A 25,264-nucleotide genomic window follows, 5' to 3' on the forward strand; every position below is an offset into this window, starting at 1 on the left:
GCTCGGTCCAGCCATTCTTCGATATCCATTCGCAGAAGGGTTGCTCAGTTTTTACGAAGGCTTCTGAGACCCATCTAGAGAAGTCTATCTTACATTCTCTAACGTCTGCGAAAACTTTGGTGTAGGTTCTGACCTTAGTCGGCTTTCCCTTAGATGAGGTGGCTTGGCCAGCTTTGCCTTTACTCGGCGTAGTGACCTTTGTAGTTTCAGGCGAAATAACTTGCCTGGAAGGTTCATCGGAACTGGTCTTAGGGTGACCGGCACCGGAGATGTTGACGGAAACCTTAGTCGTAGTTTCAGAAAAAAAAATTGGGAAGCTTTGAGAGTTTTTAGAGAGAGAGAGAGCTTTGCCAGAGAATTCGGTAAGTGTAAAGAAAATAAAAATGGGGATTTACCCATTATTTATATCGGTGAAGAGTGGATCTTATCGAATCCATGTGTCAGTTTTGCCTTGGGATTGTCAACCGACAAAGATCCTGGCTTTTATGACACATTCGGCGCATACGTCATCCTAGGTGGCTATTCGCGTGCTTTTGCATTTAATGCAACAGATCTAACACTCAGCGTTTAGAATACTAAGCGTTTTATATTCTGAGTGGTTAGTAGTATATAAAAGGATGATTTCTCAGTTTGAGATTACTACTCAGTGTGCACATTTTACTCAGTATTGATATATATTTTGCGTTAAGTACTCAGCATAACAATCACTCAGCATGCATTTGCATAAATCATTCAGCGTAGTAATTCACTCAGCATAAATTTACATTTAGAACATGAATTTACTGAAGAGGATTAAACATACCAATGGCTTCTCTCAGTATGCTGAACTGCTCACGAGCCAGTGGCTTCGTGAAGATATCCGCAAGATGCTCATCCGTTGGGACGTAGGTGAGCTTTATCTCACCCTTGAGTACATGGTCTCTAATGAAGTGATGTCTTATGCTGACATGCTTCATTCTGCTGTGTTGAATTGGGTTCTTTGATCGATCAATTGCACTTTTGTTGTCACATTTGACATCAATTATCTTTGTTTGAACACCATAATCTTCAAGCTGTTGCTTAATCCATAGGACTTGAGCAACACAGTGACCAGCAGCAATGTACTCAACTTCAGTGGTAGACAAGGCTACTGACGCATGCTTCTTGCTGAACCAGGATACAAGACAACTTCCTAAGAAATCACATCCTCCAGAGGTACTTTTTCGTTCTAGCTTGTCTCGACCATAGTCAGCGTCAGTGTATCCAACGAGTGTAAAGCCATGAGTGTTGGGATACTATAAACCTGCGTTCACTGAGCTTTGCAAATATCTAAGGATTCTTTTTACAGCTATGTAATGAGATTCCTTAGGGTTAGATTGATATCTAGCACAGTAGCATACTGAGAACTGAATGTCCGGTCTACTTGCTGTTAAGTAAAGTAGAGAGCCTATCATACCTCGATATAATTTGCTGTCTACCGACTTACCATTCTAGTCAGCGCAAAGGACAGTATCAGTGCCCATAGGAGTGGATATTGGCTTGCAATTTTCAAGATCATATTTCTTCAATATCTCCTTGGCATATTTAGCTTGACTGATGAAGATGCCATTTTTCCCTTGTTTGATTTGAAGTCCAAGGAAAAAGTTGAGTTCTCCCATCATCGACATTTCAAACTCAGTCTGCATTTGCTTGCTATATTCCTTGCACATTGACTCATTAGTAGCACCAAAAATAATATCATCAACGTATATTTGAGCCAGCAGGGTATCTTTACCCTTTCTCTTAATGAATAAGGTTGTATCAGCTTTGCCTCTGACATAGTTTCTAGTCAGCAGGAAACTGGTCAGCCTCTCATACCAAGCACATGGTGCTTGCTTGAGGCCGTACAGAGCCTTTTTGAGTTTATAAACGTGGTTTGGGAATTTTGGATCCTCAAACCCTGGAGGTTGATTAACATAGACTTCCTCGTTTATAACTCCATTAAGGAATGCACTCTTAACATCCATTTGAAACAATTTAAAATTCATGTAAGATGCATATGCACATAAAATTCTAATAGCCTCTAGCCTTGCCACTGGGGCAAAGGTCTCACCATAGTCAATACCTTCTTGCTGACTGTAGCCCTGAGCTACAAGCCTTGCTTTGTTCCTGACTACGTTCCTTGCTCATCCAGCTTGTTGCGGAAGACCCATTTTGTTCCAATGGTCTTCTGACTCCTTGGATGTGGCACTAGCTCCCATACATCGTTTCTTCTGAATTGGTCACGTTCCTCTTGCATTGCACTCATCCAGAATTCATCTTCCTCAGCATCAGTAAAGTTCTTAGGTTCCTGAACTGAGACGAAGGCTACGTTGCTGAGGTATCTCCTGAGTTGGTTTCTTGTCATCAGGGTATTCTCAGCGGCATCAAGGATTGCACTCTCTGAGTGCCCTCTTGGAATTCTTATCTCCTTAGGTAGATTTATGTCTTATGCTATCTGTTTCAACAATCTCTGCAGGAGTAGACTGGTCAGTGAAAACAATCTTAGGGTCACTTTTATCTTTGGTCAGCCCTTGAGGGAATGACTCAGAGACTGTATCTTGATCAGCGGATGCTGAGTGTGGATCATCCTCGGTCAGTGGCTGGTATCTACCTGCAGGGTTAGTTTCGTCGAACTCAACATGTACTGACTCTTCTAAAACTTGAGTTCGTTTATGGAAAACTCTATATGCTTTGCTGTTTGTTGAGTAGCCTAAAAATATAGCTTCATCAGCTTTTGAGTCAAACTTAGCTAGGCTATCTTTAGTGTTTAAAATAAAACATTTACAGCCAAAGGCACGAAAGTATCCAATGTTGGGCTTTCGTCCTTTCCAAAGTTCGTAGGGGGTTTTCTTTAGTATAGGTCTAACAATAGCCCTATTAAGAATATAGCACGCTATGTTAACAGCTTCTCCCCAAAAGTACTTTGGAAGCCTATGCTCACTCAGCATTGTCCTGGCTATTTCAACCAGTGTTCTGTTCTTCCTTTCAACAACCCCATTTTGTTGAGGCGTTCTAGGAGCAGAAAAGTTATGGTCAATGCCTCTGGCTTCACAGAATTCAACAAACTGTTGGTTTTTGAATTCTCCACCATTATCACTTCGGATGTGAGCCAGTTTTAGGTCTTTATCATTTTCAAGTTTTCTAACCAAATTTGAAAATGTCTCAAAGGTCTCATCCTTGCTACTCAGCAAGATGACCCAAGTGTACCGAGAGAAGTCATCTACAATGACCAAGGAAAATCTTCTTCCACCCAGACTCAGCGGCTGGACTGGACCGAAGAGATCCAAGTGTAGTAATTCTAACGGACGCTTAGTTGAGACAATGTTTTTGCTATGAAAAGATTGTTTGGTTTGTTTTCCAGCTTGTCAAGCGTGGCATAATTGATCTTTTTCAAATCTAAGTTCAGGCAGTCCCTCAACCAATTGCTTTCTTGCTAATTTGGCCAGGAGGTCCATGCTTACATGACCAAGTCTCCTGTGCCATAGCCCAGAATTTTCTTCCTTTGAAACTAAGCATACAGTTTTTGAAAACTTTTTCTGTAAGTCTAGCATAAAGACATTATCAATCCGAGGGGCAGTTAAAATTAACTCATTTGTTTTTCCCTCGTATATTTTACATCCAGTAGCATCAAATATAACTTTTCTCCCATTGTCACATAGCTGAGCTACGCTGAGTAAGTTATATTTGAGTCCGCTGACTAGGGAGACTGACTCAATAGTAGGATTACCTCCGATGGTTCCTGACCCTACTATCTTACCTTTTTTGTTGTCTCCAAAACTTACGCTCCCTCCTCGTTTACGCTCAAATGTGATGAACTGCATTTCATCATCAGTCATATGCCTCGAGCATGCGCTGTCAATATACCACATCTTTGACTTCTCAGCACATCTCAGGCTTACCTGCATTGTAACTAGTTACTTTTAGGTACCCAATTCTTTTTGGGTCCTTGCTTGTTAGGTTCAACAGATAAAGCATCATATTTTATTTTGTGGTGACATACTTGGACAGTATGGCCATTCTTTCCACAAAAGTCACAGCTGACTTTCCGTTTAGGATTTCTCACTGACTGGTCAGCACCCCAGTGCTGAGCGTGCCAGCACACCTTTATGGTGTGTCCTTTCTTCCCACAGAAGTCACACTGGACATTCCGCTGGGGATTCCATCTCTGCTGACCAGTACTTCGGTACTGAGCATTCAGAGGAATATTTCTTTTGTTTTGAACCTTTAGTTGGTTCTGGATATTTGTGACGTCCTTTCTCAGTTTCTTTGAATCTGATTGGACTTCAGAGACAGACTTATGTATGATCTCCATGTTATCATGCCAAGTTGAGTTGTCCTGAAGAAGGAATCTGAGGTCACTTAGCTTGACATCTTCAACCTCATCACAGCGCCTGCTGAGTGCTCTAATTTTCTTATTACACTTTTTGACAAGTGTATAGAGGTCACTCAGGGCATTACCCATTTCGTTTCTGAGCTGGGGAAGTGATATTACCTCATTTGATTGCTCCTCATCGTCAGATGCCGTGGAGGGGTCAGCATGCTCAGAGACGCACGGCTCAGCAAGTTCGTCAGCCATGAAGCATATCTTTGCTGACTCGGTGGCCTCAGCTTCTGTTGATGAAGACTCATCACTGTCGCTCCATGTTGCCACCATTGCCTTTTTGTCGTTCTTCTTTTCTTTCCTCAGCGTGGGGCAGCTTGACTTGATATGGCTAGTTTGATGACATTCAAAGCATGTAATGGGCTTTGAGTTGTCCTTCTTGTATTTGCTGTCGCTGGACTCAACTTTATACTTATCAAACTTTCTGTAAGGCTTCTTAGAATATTTGTCATTCTTTTTGAACAGCCTTTTCATCTTCCTTGTGAACATAGCCATCTCCTCATCATCTGTTGAGCTCCCATTAGTGGAGTCAGCTTTCATGACAAGAGATTTTTGCTTCTTGTCTTCAGACTTTTCCTTCACCTCGAAATTCTTCATCGAGATCTCATGGGTCAGCATCGAGCCGATGAGCTCATCATATTTGTAGGTGGTTAAGTCCTGAGCTTCCTCAACATCGGTCTTCTTTGCTTGCCAGTCTTTGGGAAGGCTCCTGAGTATCTTCTTGACTTGTTCTTCCTCAGTGAAGATCTTCCCAAGTCTCTTGAGCTCATTGATGATGTTGGTAAGCCTTGCATTCATGTCAGATATTCCCTCATCATTGTTCATTTCGAACAGCTCGTACAGTCTCATTTGCTGGTTCACCTTGGACTCCTTTACTTTATTGGTTCCTTCATAGGTGACCTCCAGCTTCTTCCAGATCTCTTGCGCCGACTCACAATATGAGATTTTATTATATTCTGCAGCATCGAGCGCACAGTGAAGCATGTTTATAGCCGAAGCATGATTTTGTAGCTTCTTGAGATCATCCTCTGTCCATTTGGCCTCAGCTTTAACAACTGTTTGGCCAGCCACAACTTCGACAGGTACAAATGGACCTTGGACTATGGATAGCCAGGCACTCATATTTGTAGTCTGAATGAAATTTTTCATCATATTCTTCCAGAAGGTATAGTTAGACCCGAAGAATAGGGGAGGCCGAGTAATGGACAACCCCTTAGGTAAGATCTGAGTTGTTTGGTTTCCTGGGAGAAACCGAGTGCTGTTTTCGCCCATAGTGCGGATCAGCTCAATGTGGTTAAACCTTTTACAGTGAGCTTTTAAGCTCTGATACCACTTGTTGGTCCCTTATAACGTTACAAGTATAGTTCCAAGGGGGGGTTAGGAACTATTTAAAAATTTTAAGTTAGGGCAGACTTCTTTTTCGTGAGAAAAAGGTTTTAACAGCGGCACTGAGTGAATAGCAAGATACTGGCTTAGTCAACTGGTGACTAGGTCAGTTTCTTTACTTGAGTCGGGTGATAGCACTTAGAGTCTATTCCTGAGCTCAGATATTCAATGCGCATAACTCAGCTTGACCTCTTTACTTGGTCAGTTTTTATTTAAGCATGCAATAAATATATAAAGGAGTTTAAGGTTAGAGATATGTTACTCAGCAGATTTATCCAGGTTCGGCCTCCAAGCCTACGTCCTGTCCCCGGAACACGTTCCGAGATTTCGAATTCTCTACTGAGCTCTTTAACGGTAGAGCATCAAACCTTTTACAATCTTAGGAACTGAGTATAACAAGAGTACCTTCCTCTATACCTCTACTCAATCCTAATCTCTCGCTGAGTACTATAACCGAGTACTCAGCCTCTCCTTTCTAATTCTAGAAATGATAAGTGTTTGTCCTAAACAACGATTGCTAAGACACCTTAGATGATTGAATAATCACTCTAGACTTTTACACAAAAGATATGAAATTTAGTGTAAGATTGCTTTGCTTTTTCTTGCAGAACTTTGCGTAGGAATTTGATCAGCGTAATGGCTTGATCAAGTTCTGTTTTTAATGAAACAACTGAAAGGCTCTATTTATAGAGACGTCTGAGGCATCGGTCATTTCGAATTTCGAAATAACCATTGGAGGGAAACGGCTTCGTGTCGTTGTCACCCAGTCTTGCTCAGAGCTCTCGGCCAATCAGATTTGAGTATCTTCTGTCCTCGGTCAGCTTTTGGTCAGCTCGGCAGAATGTCTCTCCATTTATGGTAAGGTCAACTAGATAGCATTCTGTGTCTTCTGAACTTTACCCAAAGTGGAAACACTTTGTCTGGAAGTTGTTCTTGCTCAGCTGTTGTCTTGTACTCTTTGTCGAATCAACTCAGCAGCTTCGTCCCGAAGTTGTTCCACGAAGGTCTTCTAGATCCTTCTTCCGCTGAGCTGCGTTTCGTACATAACGACAGCGTTTTGACATACGCGGGCTTTTGACTTGGGCTTTTGACTTCCATATTGGGCTTTGGGCCTTTTAATCTTTGTGTCTTATAAACAATTTAACTCAAGATTGAACAAACACATTAGTAGAATAAATCAAAGCATTTAAACTTAGTGTGTTTAGAATATTTTTTAATTACACTTAAACAATTTTGTCAAATCAAAATTATGTGGAAAGGTGTTTCAACAGAAGCTGTTTAGAAAGAACGACAAGAACAGCAAAAGGCCCTTCAGAAGAAGCGACAAATACAAAGCTGAGCCCAGCGACAGCAGATACAAAAAGGACAGCTCGAAGCCTGTCACATGCTTTGAATGTCATCAAACTGGGCATATTACATCAAGTTGTCCCACTCTGAAGAAAGAAAAGAAAGGCAGCAGAAAAGCAATGGTGGCAACATGGAGTGACAGTGATGAGTCAACCTCATCAGAAGCTGATGCCACGGAGTCAGCAAACATATGTTTTATGGCTGATGAATCTGCTGACCAACACCGATCTGAACAAGCTGACTTCTCAGATGAATCTGACCAAGAGGAACACTCCAATGAGGTAACATCTCTTCTCTTGCTTAGAAACGAAATGGTTAAAGCTCTGAGTGATCTATATACACTGACCAAAAAGTGTAATAAGAAAATAAAGGCACTCAGCAGGCGATGTGATGAGATTGAGGAGGTCAAACTAAGTGATCTCCGACATCTGCTTCAGGACAACACTAGGCAAGATGAAAATTTAAAAAATAATGCATAGATTTGTCTCTGAAGTCCAATCAGACTCTAAGAAGCTGAGAAAGGACATCATAACCATACAGAACCAGCTGAGTACATCGGCTAAGAAAAGGTTCTATTCCAACGCTGAGTATCAAGGTACTGGTCAGCATCGACAGTACACTCAGCAGAACAGTCAGTGTGACTGTTGCGGAAAGAGAGGACATACTATAAAAGTGTGTTGGTATGCTCAGCACCATCGTGCTGACCAAAAGAGGAAATACCCTCAAAGGGTAACTTTTTGTGACTTCTATGGTAAAGATGGCCACACAATAAATGTATGCCGTCACAAAATAAAATATGATGCTTCACCTGTTCATGCTAACCAACGAGGACCCAAAAAGAATTGGGTACCTAAAGATGAATAGTTTAAAATGCAGGTGAGCCTGAGGTGCGTGGAGAAGTCAAAGCTTTGGTATATTAACAGCGCATGCTCGAGGCATATGACTGGTGATGAAACTCAATTCATCACACTTGAGCGTAAACGAGGTGGAAGCGTAAGCTTCGGAGACAACAAAAAGGGTAAGATAGTGGGTTCAGGTACTATCAGAGGAAACCCTACTATTGAGTCAGTCTCCTTAGTCAGGGGTCTCAAATATAACCTATTGAGCGTGGCTCAACTGTGTGACAGCGGCAGAAAGGTTGTATTTGATGCCACTGAGTGTCGGATACTCGAGGGAAAAACAAACGACTTGATTTTAACTGCCCCTCGTGTTGACAATGTGTACATGTTGAGTTTAGAAAAGAATCTTTCGAAAAACATATGCTTAGTGTCAAAGGAAGATAATTCCTGGCTATGACATAGGAGACTTGGTCATGTAAGCATGGACCTCCTTGCCAAATTAGCAAGAAAGCAATTAGTTGAGGGTTTGCCCAAACTTAGATTTGAGAAAGATCAATTATGCAATGCTTGTCAGCAAGGTAAACAAACCAAAAAGTCTTTTTAAAGTAAAAATATTGTCTCAACCAAGCGTCCATTGGAATTACTGCACTTGGATCTTTTTGGACCTGTCTAACCACTCAGCTTGGGCGGTAAGAAATTTTCCTTAGTCATTGTAGACGATTTCTCTCGGTACACTTGGGTCATCTTGCTGAGTAGCAAGGATGAAGCTTTTGAGACGTTCTTAACACTTATCAGAAAATTTGAAAATGACAAAGATTTAAAATTAGCTCACATCCGTAGTGATAATGGTGGAGAATTCAAAAACCAACAGTTTGATGAATTCTGTGAAGTCAGCGGCATTGACCACTATTTTTCTGCTCCTAGAACTCCTCAACAAAATGGCGTAGTTGAGAGGAAGAACAGAACATTGGTTGAAATAGCTCGGACAATGCTAAGTGAGAATAGGCTTCCAAAGTATTTCTGGGTGAAGCTGTTAACACAGCATGTTATATACTCAATAGGGCTTTAGTTAGACTTATTCTTAAGAAAACCCCCTATGAACTTTGGAAAGGACGAAAGCCCAATATTGGATACTTTCGTGCTTTTGGTTGTAAATGCTTCATACTCAATACGAAAGACAACCTTGCCAAATTTGATTCTAAAGCTGACGAAGCGATCTTTCTAGGGTACTCAACTAACAGTAAAGCATATAGGGTGTTCAATAAACGAACTCAAGTTGTAAAAGAGTCTGTCCATATCGAGTTCGATGAAACTGACCCTGCAGGTAAATCAAGTCAGTCTGCCTAAGATGACCCAGGCTCAGCTTCCGTTGACCAAAATGGAGTCGCTGAGTCATTACTACACGGGCTGACCAAAGGTAAAAACGAACCTGAAATTACCTTTGCTGACCAATCTAAGACAGCAGAGATTATTGAAACACCTGCTCCTGACAACTCAACATTACCCAAAGAAATCAAAATTCCAAGAGGACACTCGGAGAAGTCCATTCTTGATGCTGCTGAGAACAACCTGATGACGAGAAACCAACTCAGGAAATATCTTAGCAATGTTGCATTCGTCTCAGTCCATGAACCAAAGAACTTCACCGAAGCTGAGCACGATGAGTTTTGGATCAACGCTATGCAAGAAGAACTTGATCAGTTCAAGAGAAATGAGGTATGAGATTTAGTACCAAAACCTAGGAATCAAAAGACCATAGGAACTAAGTGGGTCTTCCGAAATAAACTAGATGAGCAAGGCAATGTAGTCAGGAACAAAGCCCGACTTGTAGCTCAAGGCTATAGTCAGCAAGAAGGCATTGACTACGGTGAGACCTTTGCTCCCGTTGCTAGGTTAGAGGCTATTCGAATATTATGTGTATATGCTAGTTTCATGAACTTCAAACTATATCAAATGGATGTCAAAAGTGCATTTCTTAATGGATTTATAAACGAAGAGGTATATGTTGGTCAGCCTCTAGGGTTTGAAGATCCAAAATTTCCAAACCACGTTTATAAACTTAAGAAGGCTATGTATGGCCTAAAACAAGCACCACGTGCTTGGTACAAAAGGTTGACCAGTTTCCTGCTGACCAGGAACTATGTCAGAGGTAAAGCTGACACAACCTTATTCATTAAGAAAAAGGGTAAAGATACCCTGCTGGCACAAATTTACGTAGATGATATTATCTTTGGTGCTACTAATGAATCAATGTGCAAAGAATTTAGTAAACAGATGCAAACTGAGTTCGAGATGTCAATGATGGGAGAACTCAACTTCTTCCTTGGACTTCAAATTAAGCAAGGGAAGAACGACATCTTCATTAGTCACTCTAAGTATGCCAAAGAAATATTGAAGAAATTCGATATGGAAGAATGTAAGCCCATATCTACCCCAATGGGTACTGACACTGTGCTTTGCGCTGACGAGAAAGGTAAGTCTGTAGACAGTAAGTTATATCGAGGTATGATTGGCTCTCTAATTTATCTAACTGCTAGTAGACCTGATATTCAGTACTCAGTATGTTATTGTGCAAGATATCAAGCTGACCCCAGAGAATCTCACTATATAGCAGTGAAAAGAATTTTTAGATATTTGCAGAGCTCAGTTAATGCAGGTTTATGGTATCTAAATACAAATGACTTCACACTCATTAGATACACTGACGCTGATTATGGACGAGATAAGTTAGAGTGAGAGTACTTCAGGAGGGTGTCACTTCCTTGGAAGATGTCTAGTATCTTGGTTCAGCAAGAAGCAATCGTCAGTGGCCCTGTCTACAACTGAAGCCGAGTATATTACTGCTGGAAGCTGTGTGGCCCAGGTCCTATGGATTAAGCAACAGCTGGAGGATTATGGAGTACAAACTAAAACAATCGAAGTCAAATGCGACAATAAGAGTGCCATTGACTTATCCAAAAATCCAATCCAACACAGCAGGATGAAGCATGTCAGCATCCGACATCACTTTATTAGAGACCATGTACTCAAAGGTGAGATCAAGCTGACCTACGTACCAACCGATGAACAGCTTGCGGATATCTTTACGAAGCCTCTGGCTCGTGAGAAATTTAACATACTAAGGGAAGCTATCGGTATGTCTAATCCTCTTTAATAAAATTCTATGTTTAGTTGAATGCTGAGTGATTATCATGCTGAGTGATTCGTGCCTAACTCGTAACTATTGCATGCTGAGCTAAAATGGATTATATAAAATCACCTTATGCTGAGTATAAACACATACTGAGTGGTTATCATAAGCTGAGTTACTAAGCGCATAAATACTTCTTCTACGAAAAACTGAGCACTCAGAAAGTCGAAAACGTTTAGTATTCTAGATACTGAGTAAAACCAATTGCACAATAAATGCTAACACGCGCATTAAGTAGCCACCTAGGATGATGTAAGCTCAATAATTAGAAAACACATGCGCCAAATGTGTCATAAATGCTAGAGATAACTGTCGATTGATCATCTCGAGATCAAACCGCCGTTCCGACCTATCAGATCAACTCGGAACTTCTATAAATAGTGGACGAATTCCCACTAAACTCTCTTTACACTTGAAATCTTTGGCATTCAATCTCTCTATTTCTTGCAAATCCCAAATCCTCTCAAATTCTCTCAAAGAATCATGTCTAACGATTCTCAAAACATCTCCGGTGCCGATTACGATGATAATCGCTCCAATGAAAATCCTTCGCCTCCTGCTCAACAGGACTATGAAGAGACCTCAACTGAGTCTCAAGGACATGTTCAGCATGACCAATCTAAGGTCAGCACTCCAAGGAAAAACCCCAAAGCTGACCAAGCAACTCCATCAAAGCAAAAGAAAAAGCAATCGAAGGAGAAGGTATTCCTCCCCGTTTATAAAAACGTACAGAAGTGTGAGGTTGTCCGTTGCCATTGGTTCTCCCCAGGCTTCGTAACGACTGAAAAACCTTTTTGTGAGTGGATCTCCAAAAATGGCTGGACCGAGCTATTCTCTCTCCCCAGTATCACTTACCCACAGTTGGTAAGAGAATTTTACGAAAATCTCAGGGTTAACGAGGATAATGTTGACCACTTAATCACCAAAGTCAAAGACAAGAACATCACAATCACTCCGTCCTATCTCACAACTCTGCTAAAACTGAAGGCCAAAGATTCAGAACTTAGGACCACGAACGACTGCTCGAAAATTGACTACCCTGTTGAGTTCTGTAAACCAAAGAAGCATAAAGGCGAAATTGCTAGTACTTGCATGGGTCAGCCTCAGAAAATGGCTCATTACGTCCTGACCAATTTCTTATTCCCTAAGATCAACGCCTCCTCCTCAGCTTCCAATTTTCATCTGGCATATGCTGACCTACCAACCACTCAACATGCCCGTCTTCCTTATCGGCGCATTCCAACGAAGTACAGGGAAACTCAGGATGGGCTCCCTCATTACAAAAATTCTTCAGGACCACCAGGTGAGCACACAGTCGAAGAAATTGAAATTTGGGGTACGGAAATCACAGCGACACTGCTATTCGGCTTAGCCTATGACCAACCCATTAAGGCCAAGAAAGGAAAGGGGGCAAAAGAAAATGAAGAAGGGGATAATATGATTGAAGAAGCACAGGATGTGCCAACCAAGAAAGGGAAGAAGGTAATGGTGGAAAAGGAACCCGCTGACCGAACTAGACAAGACAAAAAGTGGAAAGCTGACCAATCCGCAAAAGATGTCAACACAGATCCGAGGAAGCTGAGAATAATCTCTAGTGCAAAGAAAGCTGCTGCTGAGCAAGCTCAAGGGGAACCTAGGTTAGCGGAGAAACAGAAAAGGCAAGTTGAGCCTGAGGAAGAAAATGAGGAAACCCCTGAAATGCCACTGAAGAGGAAGAAAACCTCTGGGTTGACACCGATCGAAGATAACCCACTTGACTTCGTGGTTACTCCTGAATCGCATTTTGTGCGGAGTCAAGAAATTGACCTTGAGAAGACTCCTACTGACCAGGAGGAAGAGTTAGGTAATATTGGAGTTCAGTGTTATGCTGATAAGACTGGATCTGCTGAGCCAAATATGAATGTTGCTGCTGAGCAAACTGAGAACCAAGCTGAGCAACCAATGAAGGACAAGGTTGTGGAAGGCCTTGATGCCGACCTTGGTCCTAACTCCGCCTCTGAGTCCATTGACTCCATTGCTGCTGATCCCTCTCCTCAAACAAACAATGACAGCACAGGAAAGCGGCTCAAGCGTAAGGCTCTAAAACCAAGATTCATCGATCTACTGGATAAATCTCCACTAAGGGATCCAATCACCGACCTCACCAAACTTCAGTTTCAATTCTTCTCAACTGTCACTGAGCCAACTTCGGACCAAATAAAGGAAAAACAAGCCTCTGTTTCTCAAGCCGAGGAACAAGCCGACCCCAAAGCTCCTCAAGGTCCTATTTCTGCCGAGCAAGTGCTCGAAGTTCCTGCTGCTCACGTCAACGAGTTGGCAAAGGAAATCCCTGCTCAAGTCAGTTCTGAATTGCCTCCACCTTCAAAATCTCCTCAACTTCAGGCTGATACTGAGCAGGTTAATAATTCTGCTGATCCCCCTCTTCATACTCGTTTACCGCAGAATGACAACTAGTCAGCATCTTCTGCTGACCAGGCTAAAAGTGCAGCTGCTGACCAAGCTGGCACCTCTACTTCTCAGCATCAAACACCTCCTCCATCCGGTGCTGACAAGATTCCGACCTCTGAAACACAAACTGATGAATCTTATGCTTACTTAAATGCTTCTGAGTCTGGAAGGAAGATTACCGACTCAGCTCAAGCACTACTTCAGGATATTCATCACACTCAGGCCGATGATGCTGGGTCTGATCATGTTGAGCCAACACAAATCTCCTCTGTCATTCAGCTTTTGACTGAAATCAAGGGTCTCAAAGACTTGATGAGTGTCATGACATCTTTCACATCTCAATAGCCCAAGCAAGAGTCTATAGTAAAGCTGGCAGAACTCCAGCTAATGATGGTGAATCACATGAACGCCATCCAAGGTCAACTCAACGCCTTAACAGCTGCGAACTCAACTTATGCAACCTCTGCTGAGGTTACTCAACATTTTTCCCAGCTGACCTCTGAGCTGACCGGAGCTCGTGAACTTATCTCCTCCTCCTCCCAGTGTTCCATCGAACAGATTGGTGAAGCCATTCACCTACTCAACCTGAATAAACAGGAAATGGACACTGACCTAGTGAAGATAAATGAGATTCTGCAATGCACTCAATCTACCCTTAAGCAGGTTCGGCACACCAATGTTCAACATCAACAATATGACACTGCTCTGCTCAAGATGTATCATCAATCATATGCCAAAATGACAGAATCTATAACTTGGATCGGGAAATCTCAAGAGTATCTCTTAAGTATGCTTAGTGCCAACATTAAGATCCCCGTTTCCACTATGTCCGATGGCATGGAAGTCTTCAACGGTCTTCGGGAAAGTACGAGTCAACTCCAAATGTACTCATCCAAACTATCTCGTGCTGTTCAACAGGAAACTTTCTATCCTCCTCCTCCCAATCCCGATGCTGGCAAAACGGGGGAGAAAGAACGCGCTGCTGGAACTTAGCAGAAACAATGGGAGATCACTAAGACTGCCGCTGGAACTCAGCAGAAGCCTGGTTCAACTTCTGCTGACCCAAGTAATCCAATTCAGCAACAAAGAACTGTCAAGGGCAAAGGCAAATCCCACCAAGTTCAAGTCAACATAAAGAGATAGATTAGAAATAGTTTTAGACTTGTAACTTGATATTTGGCATGTTCTATTTTGTTGTGCTGACTATCCATATAAGCATCTTTTTTATCCAAACTGACTTATCTATATGCGATGCTTACTTATTATGCCTATATGCTGATCTATCATACTTAGCTATCCATTGAACAACAAATTAAAGCTTGGAAAATACAAGTAAAACATACTCAGCACACATAACTCTGATACCTATATGATAACTCTAATACCTATGTGCAATACTGAGTAATAACCATATGTTCCAAGTATTGACCATCTTCTGAAAGCTGACCTAGGCTCATCTGAATTAGATCTTGGAAAGTCTAGAATTGAACTAAGTCAGTAAAGGCATGTCTTAATTTCACTCGATTAAATCTTAGAAGGTTTAGAGTTAAATTGAGTCAATAGATGCAACCCTTACGGGGGAGTTACTTCAGAAGTATGAAAGATAAATCAATCATGGGGAACTGTAATGCTGAGTTCCATAATTAAATATTTTTGCCAACATCAAAATGGGGGAGTTTGTTGAAACACCTTTCCACATGATTTTGATTTGACAAAATTATTTAAGTTAATCCATGATTAAGACAATTAAATTTAAGTGCTTTGATTTAATTGTACTAATGTGTTTGTTCAATGTTGAGTATAATCATAAATAAAAAAAGAAATAAAAAGTAAGACAGGACGAAGTCAGCTTGAGTCACAACACAAGCTGAGTAGAAGTGTGACTCAGCATAATAGAAGAAAAGTCTTCTTCAAATCAAATGCTTGAAGACGAAGCTGACCGAAGAAGCTGAGTAAAAGGTGACACAGCCTCGCCAAAGATAAAAGATCAAAGGCAACGTCTATAAAGTCAAGCTGAGTGTTCGTCAGGACAACGTGAATGATCCGTTTACTAAAAGACAAGATCCGACATGAGTCTGCGCCAATACAGAAGCTTTGGAATTACGCAAGGAGACAGTTTCGAGACGCATGGGTCAACTGGCGTTTGGCTAAAAGACGAAACTGGTGCTAGAAGACGAACCTGGCGGAAGAAGACAAGCCTGACGCCTGCCAAATTCAGACGACAGGATTGGCCTGCAAAACTGTATGCTGACCAGTGAATGACGCAAGAAGACCGTTTGAATTCAATGGATACATCCGAATTCAAATTATTGCTGCCTTAGAATTCACTATAAAAGGATAAGCTCTTCACTTGGACCCTTTGCTGAAATACAAAAGAGAAAAGCATACATACAAGCACATACAAACAAGAAAAAGCAAATACTTACACTCAAATCCTATTTCTGTGTAAAAGTCTAGATTGAATTTGTATTCATATAAAGTGTTCTTCATCTAGAAAGAACAAATTTGTATCAATTGTAAAGATTGAGAGAGTGGTGCTGAGTACTCGATTTTAGTACTCAGCGGTAGAGAAAATCTGAGTGTTTGGTTATACTGCTCAGTGGGGTTGAGTAGACGAATAGATGAAGGTACTCTTGCATACTCAATTGCTTGTAAACGGTTTGTGCTCTACCTTAAAGAGCTCAGTAGTGGATTGAAAAAGCCCGGAAGGAATCTGGGGACTGGACGTAGGTAGTGAGGCCGAACCAGGATAAGTCTGCTGAGTAATTTCTAACTCTTTCTCTCAATATATATGTATGTGTTGCTTGCTTAAATTACTTAGGATATAAATTGTATAAGCTGACACTGAGTAATTAGAGTGCTGAGTTGGAAGCTGACCTTAAGTGTTAATTCCCAACTCACAAGTAAAACGGTTCTAGTCAGCCTCTGACTAAAGCTGTCTTACATCCCGCTCAGCCTTGCTGACCAAAACTGAGTAAAGTTATTCAAAGAATTAAATTAAGTCAGCATAATTAAGCGAAAAAGTTACATTAGTTCCTAACCCCCTCTTGGAACTAATTACACGGGACCAGCATTAACCACCTCATCTGCTTTACCTCCACTAATCTTAGTTTCCATTAAAACAAAACAAGAAGGATTAAATTGTTTAATTAAATCTTTAACATGGATACGGGTAGCCTTGCTAGCCTCTCCTCTAACATCCCAAACCAACAAATCCATAGACGGGAGGACAAACTGACCGCACCCACAACCCTAAACCATGTATTTATTAGGGGCTCCTGAGAGCCTTGCCGAGGTACCAGCAGGTCCCCTCTTATCCGACAAAACCATAGAATTATGGACACTTTTTTGCTTACCCTTAGGCTTTTTCATACTAATTTTGTTAACACCCATAGCCTTCCCAATACTAGGTTCACCACAGTGATTAGGAATACTAACCTCATTTAACTTCTCCTTCCCTTGAGAACCTTGAGCTTGGGACCCAAACTGTGATTCACCTTTGGAAACAAAAAGGGGGTTAACAGTTTCAACCACATTATTTGATGGTTCAGCAGATTCTAAGCCTGGCATGCTTTGCTCAATGTGATCGTCAGCCTGGTCAGAATCTTGGACTTCCTCAATAGTCAGGGCCCCAAATCTGGACCCTAAAGTGATGCCTGAAGCAACCCCAGAATCCACCCTAATTTTAGGGCCAGGCTTCTCCTTGACAACAGGATTAGCAATAGGATGGGGCATGGTAGACTCTATATTAATGTTAATGTCAAGGGGACGATTTTGTACAACCGATGGACGTGTCCTTCGTCTATCCGACCTCTTAGCCACCATCCAGGGGCCAAAATTCCCCCCATCTCCTTGGATCCCTTCAGCTCTTCCAATAACGCCCTCAATTACCTCCTCTAACACCTTTTCCCTTTTGGGGCAACCTTCATGAGTGTGACCATACATACCACATTCAAAACAAATATTATGTAAACCTTCATACTCAATAAAGTATACCTTGTTATGAACACAGAATTTTGACAAAAGAGGTTTGGTAAGATCAATATCAATACAAACTCTTGCAAACTTACCTCTAATAGCCCCAATTGTAGTTTTGTCCACATGGTGAACCTTCCCAACAAAACCTCCTATCTTATTAAGAAAACTTTCACTATAATATTCGATGGGTAGGCCCGAGAACCTAACCCATGTCAAAATCTTGTTTACCGAGCAATCATGAGGATTAAAATTAGGAACCCAAGGCCTTAAGTCCAGAACATGATTAGAAATAATGTACGAACCCCCATTGATCACAGCGTTATAATCCTCAACCCGTGTAAATTTAATGATATAGAAGTCATTTTCTAAGTCAGTAATACTGACTTTCCCTTTCTTAGCCCACTAAGCTTGGATCCTCTGAGCGAAATAGTTAAAACTAATTCTTTTCCCAAGCACAGTTACTATTAATGAAATCCTCCACTTATCCCTAAGTGCTCGCTTATCCGCTGAGGAAAGCCGAATCACAGGATAAAGCGGATCATCTTGATCACCATCCTCTTCATCTGAATCATAATACACTTCTTCTGACTCCCCCTCCATCAAAACTTCCTCCATACAAGGCTCCTGCTCGACCACACCCATCACCGTATCTTTCCATGAAGTTTTCCTTATTCCAGGATTAGAATTGAATTTATTTGCCGAATCTTCAATAGGTTTGAGAGATCCATTCATACCAACCCGAGATTTCGGGGAAACCGCGTTCCCCTGAGCCTGACCCCCACAAACCTCACCTAACCTACCCGAATCCCCTTCCCTTGCCTGGATCCGACCCGCGGCCGCTTTCTCCACCGTCGCAGCCTCAACCCGAGCCAAATCATCCCTGCCCGCCCAATCCCCGCCCACTTGGACCTCACCAGCGCCCGAACCCATCCCTACACCCTCGCAGGCCACTGTCGTGCCTCCCACCAGCGGCAGCCCCTTGCCACCTACATCAGTCGACAGTCCCGCCCCTATCACACGACCCTCAGCCCCTTGCCACGCCGATCGGATGCCCATCGCCCCCCTAGCCGCCTGCGCACCACCACGCCCCACGCCCTCCATTCGCCTCTCTCCCTTAACGCCATCATCCTCCAATCCACCCTCTCCAATCACACCGAGGCCCCCATCCTGCTCCGCCCTAGCTGCCGCAACCCCCTCACCACAACCCGCCGCCCCCCTTTCCCTAGATCTATCCATTACCCTTTTCACCATAAAACCCTAACAGAGAGAAAAAAGAGAGAGATTAAAAAAAATATTTTAAAAGTGCAAATTAATATTATGGTCACTGAACACAGTATAATCACTTAATTTTACAATTTTTAATATTTGTGGCCACAATAAAATAACATTCATAATTATTAGACACAAAATCATCTTGATTATAATAATTTTGTTTAATAAAATTTAATGATCATCAAAGTATTCGAATTCAATTATTCATTAGGTTACAATAACCCAATATATCTAATTGAATTAACTTGGTGATGAGTTCCCCTATTTTCATCTCGTAATATCCTATCAAGACACTCAATCAATTTGTTTTTCATTCTTTCAATGCATATATTAGTCACGCTCGCAGATATCACTTTTTTTACTTCATTAATATTTTCTAATAATTATATATTCTTGAATTTAGAAAAAAAACACAAAGCTAACAGAGGAACAGAAAACGAAAATGTAGGGATGAAAAAGAAAATTAAGAGAGAATTATCTCTGTCTCGTTTTTTTTTTATTTATTTCGAAAATAAGAGAGAATGTCAATATATATGCATATAAGAAGGGGAATAAAAATATTATTTTTGGCCCATTAATTCAAAAATTAATTTTTCTTAATGAAATATTAAGTCCAAAAATTAATTTTACCTAAAGAGAATTAAATCGTAATTGTAACCACTCAGTACAGAAAATGTTTAAAATTAATATGTGAAATTAATTCTATTAATTAGAGTCATTAAACTCAAATTGAAGAGATCCAAATAATAACATGTTTAATTAAATTTTTTCCAACAACTTATCCTATGATTATCTTTCATTTCCATATGTTCATTCTCCTAACAATTAGAGATATAAGAAATTTTAACTTGTACTATAGATTGTAGTTAATAATTAAAGAAATGTTAAGAGACAAATAATCATTTTCAAACATCAAGCTCTTAACGTTTTCCAAGTAGAATCATTAAGTGAAACAATAAGTTTTCAATCGGTTGCAACGAAGAAAGATATAAAACATCAAAATTTCTTTTTCTTTTTTCATTGAATCAAAATCTAATAACAATACTATTAAACAGATAAGAGATTAACTCACTATAATTAGAATTATTTTTCTTTAGATCTACAAACTAAAAGGTGGGAAGATGAAGAGATTTTTGAGGTTTATGGAGTTTTATAGAAGAAACATAAAGATAGGAAGATGTAAGGATTGTGAGGTTTAAAGACCTTCAATAGATGAAGTTTAAATTGAGAAGGAAAATGTAGTATGACACCTCATCAAAAAGATGATGTGTTTACATAAATTATATCTAAAAATAAAAGATTTATGTAAAGTTCAAAAGTTTTATCGTAAAATCGATTTTTTTAAAAAGATTTTGTTTTTTAGTAAAAATATGACTTTACATAAATTAAGTCCAATTTTATGTAAATTATGCTAAAAATAGAAGATTTACATAAAGTTTAAAGGTTTTATGAAAACTCAATTTTCTCTATCAGTCGGTAAGCTCTCTCATGAGAATTGTTATTTGCACGAGGATGATTAATATGTTGTTGGAGAAATTTCTGATATTTGCAGCATGAGAGGTGAAATGGTTTATATTCTCTCTCAATAATCCAATGATAATACTCTCAAATGCACTAGATTGTAAATCAAGTTAAATTAAATGTCGGACATTTGGAGCACGGATATGATCTATTACCAGTGTTCTAAAAACCGGTCCAAGCGGAGATTTTTAGAACACCGTCCCGATTTCCTCAAGTTTGTTGGTAAAAGTCAGTTTACCGATTTAAGTAGCTCCATGCGGTCCTAGGCGGCCCCTAAGCAGCTTCCAAGCGGATCCAAGCGGCCTTATGTTATCCATTTTAAAAAATTGGCCGTTTAATTTTATGTCAATTTTTTCAATTTTAAATAAATTATTAAATAACAAAAAAACTAAAAGAAAGTACCTAAAACTATCAAATTATATTTTTAAGGATATTTGTTATTTTTTGGGAAAAGTACAAAAATAAATCTTGTGGTTACACTCATTTTCGAACAGCACCCACGTGGTTTAAAAGTTTACAAATTGGTACCATGTGTTTCATTCTGTTAGCAAACATAGACATTTTTATCTAACGGTGTTAAAATAGCTGAGTTGGCAGTCAAAGTCAAAAGCTTAAAAGGGTATTTTTGTCCTTTCATTTATTTTATATTTTATTATAATTTTAAAATTTTAAATCTCACCCAATAGGTCAATGACACCTAACATTTTCCATCTCTTCCTCACGTCTCTCTCCCAAATCTTCATCTTCTACAAGCTTCTCCTGCAACCAAGATCAACTTAATCTTAGCCCAAGATTTGAATCCACCCACTGCCAGTTACCGGCGATCGCTTCAAAAGGCGAACAGCTTTCTTTTTGGCTAAACCGGAACTATAGCCTACCCCCGTATATTACGCATTTGGAACCAAGCAAGAAAACTATTGCGCTAACCTGCAATCCGAGGCGGGGAGAAGAGGACAGTGAGTTGCGTTTGATAAAATAAAAAATGAGACAAGACAAAGAACACAAACCAAATCAGTGGAAAAAATCAAATTCGCTCCTTTTCATGAGTAGGGCAGAGAAGATCTTCTACTCTCACATGAAACAGGGGAGTAGTCAGAGGTAACTTCGACTGGTTTGCCGGCAAATAAATATTTAAAAATAAAGAAGGGTAAAATAGATGCATGGGTCGAGCTTCCACCGCCTCTAAAGAAAGGGATCTGATTGCTTAATTTTGTTTTAATTCTTGAATTAATTGCTTAATTTTGTGTCTGAACAAATTTTTGTTGTGATACACTAAGTTGGATCTGATGAAAACGATGAACAGGCGGAAGGAAAAAGGTTGAGATCGGTGGCGGAATCAGAGTGAACGGAGAAAGAGTTTTATATGAACATGATGATTTATCAAAACTTGAATATCTGCTGGCGAGGAAGAATATTCTGTTGGATATGTTTTCTTCTGCCATTGAAGCTTGTAGAAGATGAAGAATTGCAGGAGAAGCTTGTAAAAGATGAAGAGTTGGGAGAGAGACGAGAGAGAGATGGAAAATGTTAGGTGTCAGTTATCCATTGGGTGAGACTTAAAATTTTAAAATTATAATAAATTATAAAATATAGAATAAATAAAAGGACAAAAATACCCCTTTAAACTTTTGACTTTGACTTCCAACTCAGCTATTTTAACACCGTTAGACAAAAATACTTATGTTTACTAACGGAATGAAACACGTGGTACCAATTTGCAAACTTTTAAACCACGTGGGTGCTGTTCGAAAATGAGTGTAACCACAAGGTTTATTTTTATACTTTTTCCTTATTTTTTTTTAGCATAGTTTGTTGTTAATGTTATTTTATTAGCACCTTTTTATTTTTTAAGGATAATAATATAACAAATATTAATATATATATATATATATTTTTCTATCTTAAAATATTTTATATTATTATTTTTAAATAGTAAAATTCATATTTTAATTGTATTTATATAATAACTTATTTATGAAAAATTATAAAAATAAAAATCCGATTCATTCCTGGGGCTCTTGTCCGTCCGACTATCGTTCAACGCCTTTTACAACCTTGTCTACTATTAATACAAATCTATGACAAATAAAAAAACTAAAAGAACAAAATGTAGTCGTTAAAACTAGTTTTAGACAAACAAAATATATGATAAGATGGACATAGTCGAATAATTAAATGGGATGAGCTAAAAAATTACTCATCCGAACTACTACACTATTTTGTAAACTGACAGTTTAATGTTTGTATCTCTTTTAATTTGTTTAAAAGATTTCTTTTATAATTAATCAACTTATTGCATAATAATTTATTTCAATCTCAACAATATAAAACTTATTTGCAATTTTTATTATAATCTAATCTTGATCAATATTAAAAACAAAAGTTTATGATTTATTACTTGCTTAAAAGAACTATATAAAAATATGTAATTTTTTTATGGAAAAAAAAGTATTAAAAACAAAAGTTTATGATTTATTACTTGCTTAAAAGAACTATATAAAAATATGTAATTTTTTTATGGAAAAAAAAGTATCTGAATAATTAAGTGTTGCTGCCCAGGATCGAACTGGGGACCTTTAGTGTGTAAGACTAACGTGATAACCACTACACCACAGCAACTCATATTTAATTTATTTTTTTTAATTCAATTACACATATAAATTAATCAAATTATCGACATTTATTCAATAAATAAAAATTGAGAACATTTAGTGTGTAAGACTAACGTGATAACCATTACACCACAACAACTCATATTTAATTTAATTTTTTTAATTCAATTACACATATAAATTAATCAAATTATCGACATTTATTCAATAAATAAAAAATATTAATATATATTTTGTATTCAATTAAATGTCAATTCATCCAATAGAGAAGAAGATGAGTTAAATAATGTTGATTAAAAGAGTAATTTGAAGTTCTTTCATCTTCGTTGCTGTTCAACGGACTGACAAATTTGGTTTTGTCTTGTCCTTTGACAAGTTTTTTTTTTTTTTTTCAATTCTTGCATCAATAGTTCTTTTTCCATCTATGGCATCATCAAGTAATCACTCTAGAGAATGCATTCTAGCTAAGATGAGAGATTTTTAAGGAAATCTCAGTCCTTAGCTAGCTGAGGCTATGCCTATCAAAGAAGCTTTAAGTTGGATTAAGATGCATCGCCCCAGTGAGAAAATTCAAATTCAATCGGATTGTCTCGTCACAGTCAAGATAATTCAAATGGGTTTAGAAGGTCCTTCGTATTTAATTGATATTATTTTTGATTGTATTCATTTATTACGAGATTTAGAGTTGTGCTCTATCTCATTTATTAAGCGTTCAGCGAATTCCGCTGCCCATGCTCTAGTAAAAGTGGTAAATTCTATATCCATTCGGGGTGAGTGGGCATGTCCACTACCATTTCTTAGCAATATTCTTTCATCTGATTTAAGTTAATAAAACTTGACATTATTTAAAAAAAATGTTAATTCATTATCAATTATGTGGTGAAGCTCATAATCTAGTGGTTGAGAGCTTACCTATAACTAGAGAGGTCATGAGTTTGAATCACATCCAGATCTGATGGAGATTTTTCTTTCTTCTTTAATGTAAGCGCATTGTGCGCAATTTTTTTTAAATATTATTAATATAAAATATGTTTTTTTTGCAGCAATTAATATAAAATATGTTAATTAATTAATAGTAAAAAAATAAAACAAAATATTTTATGACATGTTGACTTATTAAATAGTGATGATTGTGACTACGCATTATCTTTAACCATCTATTCTATTTTTCTTATTCCAACTCCATTTTTTCTTACTCTAATCTCAATTATAATACATTTGATAGAGTAATATTTCTCCAACTATCTATTCCAAGGGTAAATAATTTATTAATTCTCTACTTTTTACCTAACATATTTTTTAGTCCCCCTATTTTGAAAAACACATTTTAAGATCCCTAACGTTTGCCAGTATTAACCATTTGGTCATTTTGTCTAGTTTTTCTAGACTTATAACTGTTATATTTAGCATAAACAGACATATATAAAGTACCAGAGTAACATGGTCAACTTGTATTATATTGTGGCTGTCTTAAAAACTAAGATATGTTCGGTTAAAAATAAAAAAAAAATAGACAAAAGGACCGCATGGTTAATATTGGCAAAAGATAGAGATCTTAAAATGTGTTTTTAAAAATAGAGAGACTAAACAGTGTGTTAGGTAAAAATTATGGGACTAATAAATTATTTACCATAACTCTTAAAGTAATATTATTTTATTATATTTATTAATTTTCGTATATCATTTATATTCAATTTATTATTAATAAAAATATATTTGAAATTAATTTTCATTATATTGTATGATTTAATATTTTATTTCATTTCATTAACAATAATTTAATATTTAGAAGGGAACATATAAAAGTAATATATATATATATATATATATATATATATATATATATATATATATATATATATATATATATATATTATAATTTTAAATAACAACAAAAAATTAAAACCAAAACTTTATTCAAATAATATAAATGACATTAAACATACACCCATTTAAACACAAATTAAAATAATATTTTTATTATTAGAAAATTAATAAAATATTATTAAATCTTGCTCTAAAAATAGAGTTGGGCATTTTGATACTTCGTAGTGTACCAAAAATCTCTAAAAATGGAGTAAGGTTATAAAGTACCATGTAGTGTATTTGGTATTCTAAAAATAAGTTGTAGAGTTGAGTCGCACACGATTTCCGATTGAAATCTTCAAAATTCAACAAGAACTTTGAAAATGTGAAAATTCACAATTTCATTAATCAAAATAAGTTATCTATTACACATGAAAATATTTCTTAAATAGGCAAAGAAAAAAACCTAAAACAAGAAAAAAGC

The 25,264-nt window shown here is 38.3% G+C and overlaps 1 non-coding gene across 1 annotated transcript; it reads right to left on the reverse strand.

The window, feature by feature from the left end:
- Window positions 1-22,908: 22,908 nt before the first annotated feature.
- TRNAV-UAC (transfer RNA valine (anticodon UAC)) lies at window positions 22,909-22,981 on the reverse strand. Its single transcript has one exon. It is a non-coding gene; the product is annotated as a tRNA-Val (tRNA).
- Between the last annotated feature and the right edge of the window lie 2,283 nt (window positions 22,982-25,264).

The sequence above is a fragment of the Euphorbia lathyris genome, chromosome 7, assembly GCF_963576675.1.
Source record: "Euphorbia lathyris chromosome 7, ddEupLath1.1, whole genome shotgun sequence".
NCBI lineage: Eukaryota > Viridiplantae > Streptophyta > Magnoliopsida > Malpighiales > Euphorbiaceae > Euphorbia > Euphorbia lathyris.